Below are 6,207 nucleotides of genomic sequence, written 5' to 3'. Positions count from 1 at the left end.
CATTGAAATGGTCATAAGGAAATGGAGGTGGTTCCTTTGGTTGGCAATCTGCCCTCATAAATGTCTTAGCAATCATTTCAATCTTGGTACCAGGGAACCAAGAGGCATCTTGCAGCAAATCATTTATGGAAAAGGGCAATAGTGACTGAGTCTTTTTGAAGTTCAACATCTGGTTGATGGAGTCGGGAGTGGTGTAGAAAAGTACGCTTCCAGATGAAGACTTGACAGCCCTCTGACTTGGTTCATAATTTGCAGCACAGAGGTGAATAATCTCAGGAAAAATATTCACAGAAGGGAGGAAAAATTGGGGCAGATTGGACTCCCATATGCCATACTTGTCAGTTTTGTTTATGAAACTGTTTCTCAGCTGGCAATAAGTGTGTAGATTATTCCTTTTGGCAACAAAGTCTTGAATAAGATAGTCTGTATTGGCCAAGGGCATGGATGCGAGCTCTTTACTTGGTGGGTTCATGGGAGTAATATTCAGGGCAGATGGAGTGGCCATTATGCAGCTTTGGATACTTGAGCTGAAAGAAGGGCTAATGCAACAACTGGCTAACAGATTTTGCTTGCAGCAACTAGCAAGAGTAGGCGAACTGAACCCAAATGTAACAGTAGCTGGACAGCTTGAGAGCTTATGCTGTAAGAGGCCAATTTTGCGGAGTCTTGGGTCAATTTCCCTTTTTTCAGTGAATTTATGGAGCTAGAAGCTGTGAGGAACAGTGCAGAGGAGCAAAGGGAAATTGCAGTTTCAGTGGGCGGACTTGAACATCGGAACAGGGTAAAAATAGGGAAATGCAGAGCTTTAACCAGAGTTTGACAGTAAATTTGTAAATGGGCATAGGATTTACGAATCTTTTTCTGAAATGAAGGGCTTCCAGTAGGTTTAATGGAGCCTTAGGTGCCGCAGAGTTACAAATTGGGGAGTTTTTTTTTTAGGTTTACAATATGTGAAGTTGGTAAACATGAAGAACAGGAGCGAGAAGGGGGAAGATACGACAAATACCTGGTTCAAACGGTGCCGAAAGTGGACGAATTGGTGCGCAGGTAAACTATGAAGCCGAATTGCAGGCCGCAGCAGCTTGCCTGGTCGCTTTGAAGCTTTGGGAGTGAGAAAATGAATGAAACAAGGACCAGAGCGTTCAAATGAGCCCATAAAAATGAATTACAACGGTCGTCCGTGCTCTTTTTGAGCAAAAATTTGACTTTTGGGCGCTTTTGGCGCTTTTTCGGGATGACGTCATTGGCGGGTCCCGGGGTACGGATGGATGACGTAGCAGGATGACGTCAACAGATGACATCATCATGTACGGATGGGTGATGTGGCAATGCGATGGCAGGGACACGATGCAGTGACAAGGTGGCAGGGCGCGGGTGCAATGAGATGAGGTGGCGGCTCCGTGGTATGGCAGCAGAGGCGAGGAGATGATGTCATAAGGGAGGACGTGGTGCTGATGTCACACAGGCGAGGGCGGTAAGTGGTTTTGGGTGCACCGCCTTAGCGCCTGGGTGGTTTTGAGGGAAGGGGCTCCGCCACACCCGAGAGGTTGATGCGTGGCGGGGGTACGACGGCAAAACCGCCGAACTCTCGGATGCTAACCCTCTGGCAGTTTGCGCGCTAAGGACCCGCCCACCGTAGATCTTGGGCGGGCCAGATATGACGGCTGGCGGGGTGAGTAAGGTGGGGGAAGGTTAATAACTGGGCCCGCGCATTATTTAATTTAATTAATCACACGACCGGGGGGGGGGGGGGGGGGGGGGGTTCAACGTTAATAAAGTGGGTTTTTCGGGATATACAAGCGAGAGTTAATTTAATGTTTAATAAAGCCTTTTAAACATTGAATCTTTGGAAAAAATGAGTGCGGACGGTAGAAATGAAAGGTTATTAGTTCAACCAGGGGTTAACTGATCCCAGGGGAAAGGAGGAAGGCTAAATACAAGTCCCAGACGGACTTAATATTTCCCTAACTTCTAGAACATATGGCTATAGTGCCCGGGGGGGATATTCATTATTTTTGGGATTTTATATAATTTTGTAGTAAATGGGGAGAGGGGAGTGGTTAGGGAGCTATATAATACAATTAGAAGTTAATATGATTCTATGAGGTGAAAGAAGAGCAGATGGCTAAGTTTCAACAGTAAAACTTAGATATAGGGAAAAATGAAAGTGAAAAAGTGATTTTAGACAAGAAATGTGGCTTCTTTTCATTTAAGAAAGCCAACATTTTGACTTGATGTTTCACAAAAATGAAATGGAATTAGGACCTGTTGGGCAGATCCCAAGGTCCTTTAGGGGGATGTTAGTAAGAGAGTTTGAGAGGGAGGAGAAGGGAAGTTAGACATGCTTCCAAAATTTTGCCATTTAAAGACTGCTTTGCTACCTCTGCCACTGATGAGATGAGCTATCCCTGTCAAAGCCAAAACTGAAGATAATCTTGTTTCCGCAAACCCAAGCTACCTACCCTTTCTACAACACCTAGCATTTTTTGTTACTTCAGGAAGGGTGCACTTAGACTTGCAAACCCTGATTGTTTTTTCTTTTGGACTGCTTTTCCTATCTAAAACTACCCTTGTTTCTTCCAAGGGCCCAGATTAAGCTGTTGGGCGCCTTCATTCTCTACCTAGTTGCTACTCTACTAAGCTTAAGCTGTTTGGACAGGTACATTCTCTATATTCTAAAGCAAAAAAAAATATATTTAAACCTAGGGGAACCAAGCTTAAGCTGTTTGGCTTCCCCTTAACTGAGAAACCATTCAAAAATGGAACTTTTACAGCCTGAAAAAGATGAACATTTTTGGCACTTCCAGTGTCAATCATGAAATATGAAACCTGTTGCAACAGGAGGCTAACAGTGTCTCCACTTGAGGATGGCTTTTCCTTGTGAAAAGCCAAGAACAACAGGTTAGACTGTTTTGTTTTTCAACTGCTTCTGTACTCTAAAAAACTTTCCTTTTGCTGGCTGCATTATTTGTATATATAACAGCAGAGTTGAAGAGCTTAGGGCCTTCTCTTCGGGCATCAACTGCATCAAGCTGCTATTAAACAGAAAACTGAAATCCTACCTACCTACCCTAATCAACACTTGTTTGCTGGTTAGGTAAAATGAAACAACCAGTGCAACCATTTTAGCACTTGTAGAAAGAAACAAACTGTCTGACTGACAGTTGGTGAAATCAGAGACATTGTCTAGTCATGTGCTCCCACAATCAAGATTGTGACATATGAAGGTATCCGCTGAATGTCTTGGTCTTCATAGAGAAAATATGTTGAAGATTTTGAGTTGCAAAGATCCTCCATGTAATCAGCTATAGGATCTATAAAAGCATTATGTGGGGGATTTTGTTCTAGGCTTGCTTTGTCTGATGGAACAACTGCATCCTTAGTAACAACCTCTGCAGCCAATACTTCATTCTTTCCCTTGAAAGCTTGATCATCTTTAGTCTGTAAGTCAGAAGGTAATACAATTTCCTTATGACTAGGAGAAGGAAGATTTTGGAAGAACTCTTTAGGACAAGCAAAATCATATGATTGAATTTGAGAATGAAAAATTTCAATCTCATTCTCATGTTCTTCAACAACTAGGTCCAGGAGAGATATTCTGATTTGAGGCTGCTCTATTGTTTTGATTTTTAACAACACAGATCTAATAAAATCTTGATCAAGTTCATATTGGGATAACAACTTCCTGAATTCATCCAAAGCTTGCTGTTTTGCAAGATCTTCCACACATCCAGCCATCCTGTGTTACTATTATCTCTTTGACCTGGGATTACTTAAACGAAGTAGTGTTCTGAAACTTTGAAGCTTTAGATCTTTGAAGAAAAATTCTAGGTATTCCCTTTTCAGGTTCGCTCCTCCAGTGGAGTCTTTGTTTGAAAATAAGGTGGAGTCGCCAGGTGGATGGTTCAACTTTGAAGTGCCTGATCTGTTTCCACCCTCACAGATCAGAACTGAACTTATTAAAATGCTTCTGAAGGTCTGGTTCTCTCAGTGGAGCTTTCCAACTCTCTTTGTGAAATTATCTGAGGATGTCCCCAGTGGAGTCGCCATTATGTTATCACTCAGGTTGTCCTTAAGCTCCAGAAAGGATACGGCCGAGGTAACCACAAACCAAATTTGGACTGCAGGTTCTAGCCCACCTGCAGTTAGAGAGGGCTCTCTCTTTCTAATTTAGCTTTGTTGAAAAAGGGATTTTAGGCTAGCTATTGAGTTCAGGGGTCTTTGTACTTTGGTGGGAAGGAAAATGCTTTCAAGCAGAGAGGCAATGCATAGTGTGGTAAGTTTCAAACCGTTGGGCATGGAGTCACGGAGTAAGACTGATGGTGCGTTTTCTTGGTCACGAGAGAAATGAGGAGCAAGGTAGCTGCTTATGAAACAACATTTAAAGCTTAAAGATGGAATGAAAGTTAAGGAAAGAGAGGCAACAAAGAATCTCTATAACAGTTTAACAGAATGAAGATGAATAAACCTTATCTAGGAGCAATAAAGAATTCTTAGATAATCAGTCATTCATATGTGAAATAGATTAAACATGAGCCATAACAGAATTCATATTTATGTCTAGATCAAGAAGAAAACATTAAGAAGCCACAGAACTTGGGCATAGAGTGCAACAAAGCAAATTCCATACCAATCCTTTATTATGTGACTTGAGCATATATGAAAATGGAATAACAGAGGTAGTGAATACTTATTGTATCATATTGCAGCACAAGAATTCCTCATTTAACTCCTCAGAAACATTAACAACACATCAACAGTCCATTCTCCAAGCTTGCATACAGCCTTTGATTATTGAGAAATATCAGAAATACAGTGCGAGTCTCTGCTGGATACATTAGTCGACCAACCCTTCTAACAATGTAGGGGGAGGTATATATACAAAAATTGGATGCAAAAATATCTGAGTCGGAAGTTAATAGTTCATAACTTCTCTGCCAACTCCTAAGCAGCGGTTGATGAGAAAGTAAATGCTAAAATAAATAATAATATAACAGATGCTCTTTTCTATCATGAAATATTGACCTTTGATTTCATTTGAGTCGGTTGGGGCCGTGCTCCTAAAAAATCCGCGCTTTTTTTGGGGGTTGCTGTCCCAACGTCTTTGCTTTGTGACTGCCTCAACCTGTTCGGCGTTCTCTTTGACTACTCTGCCCGGTGCTTTCGTGCCTTAACCCATGCTTGCTGGTGACTTGCAGCTGATTGTGATCTTAAAATAAACAAAAAGGGGGTAAACTGATGCTACCTGGGCAAGACGGCCAGCATTGCCTGCCACCAGTTCTTAGAAGGAAACTGCTGCCTTTGTATTTTAACAAGTGTTTCTTTGGCCTCTGGGTACTTGTAATAACTGGGCGGCATCTCAAATAGATGATTGACCTCATGCTCCAGGTAAAATAAGCTTTCCAGCCTGTCGTAGAGTGTCTGTCCTGTAGGTGGCCCTGCCTCTGCTGTAGAACTTGATGCAGCAGTAAGCTGATTTGTGACAAAATTATTGAGCCTGGTAGCATATTGGTCACATGTCAATAGCTTTCCAATGCTGGTCAACAGGCTAGGCAATCCTCTAATCTGTAGTGCTGCAAGCTTTACGTCAAAATTGTCTACATCCCTCTGTATATCCTGGCATCTTTCCTCCAGAGTTTGCACCAAGCTTCTCAATGTGAGCACACTTTTTGCTGTTAATATGGCATCTGTTCTGTTCATGATATGGAGTGCTACCAGCTCTTCCCTAGTATGATGATTCAGAAAGTTGATCATTCTGTTAGCCTGCTCAGGCATGTTTGCTAATGCTGCCTTGGCCCTCTGGTTTTCAAGCTTAGCACGGCCAATCAGTTCCACCTTCTCATATATTGCTTGAATTGACCTCCATTGGTTGGTGATTGACTGATTTATTTTGGCCCACAGAAGTTTCTTTATTTCGGCCAAGGTCTTGTCCAAGGATAACTCTTTCTCCAGGGTTTTGATTCTGTCCTTCAGGGCCTTTATTTCTCTTGTTTGTTCAGCCACTGTCATTTTGGACTTATCATATTTTTCTTCTAGTCTAGCCAGCTTTTCTTTGGCCTCCTTTATTTCTGTTGTTTGTAGCTTTAGCTCGTTTACAACTCTTGTCAACTCATCCACCCTCGTGCTAGACTCAGGAACTGTTGTTGCTTCCGCTGTAGTTTCTGTAGCTGCTGTTGTGGCTGGAATAATTGGAGGGGTCACTGTTGC

Source organism: Pinus tabuliformis, chromosome Q (assembly GCF_031772625.1).
Source record: "Pinus tabuliformis cultivar Carrire ecotype Pingquan chromosome Q, CPIR1, whole genome shotgun sequence".
NCBI lineage: Eukaryota > Viridiplantae > Streptophyta > Pinopsida > Pinales > Pinaceae > Pinus > Pinus tabuliformis.
The sequence above is the reverse complement of the archived record's forward strand: the minus strand, read 5'-3'. Positions refer to the sequence as shown.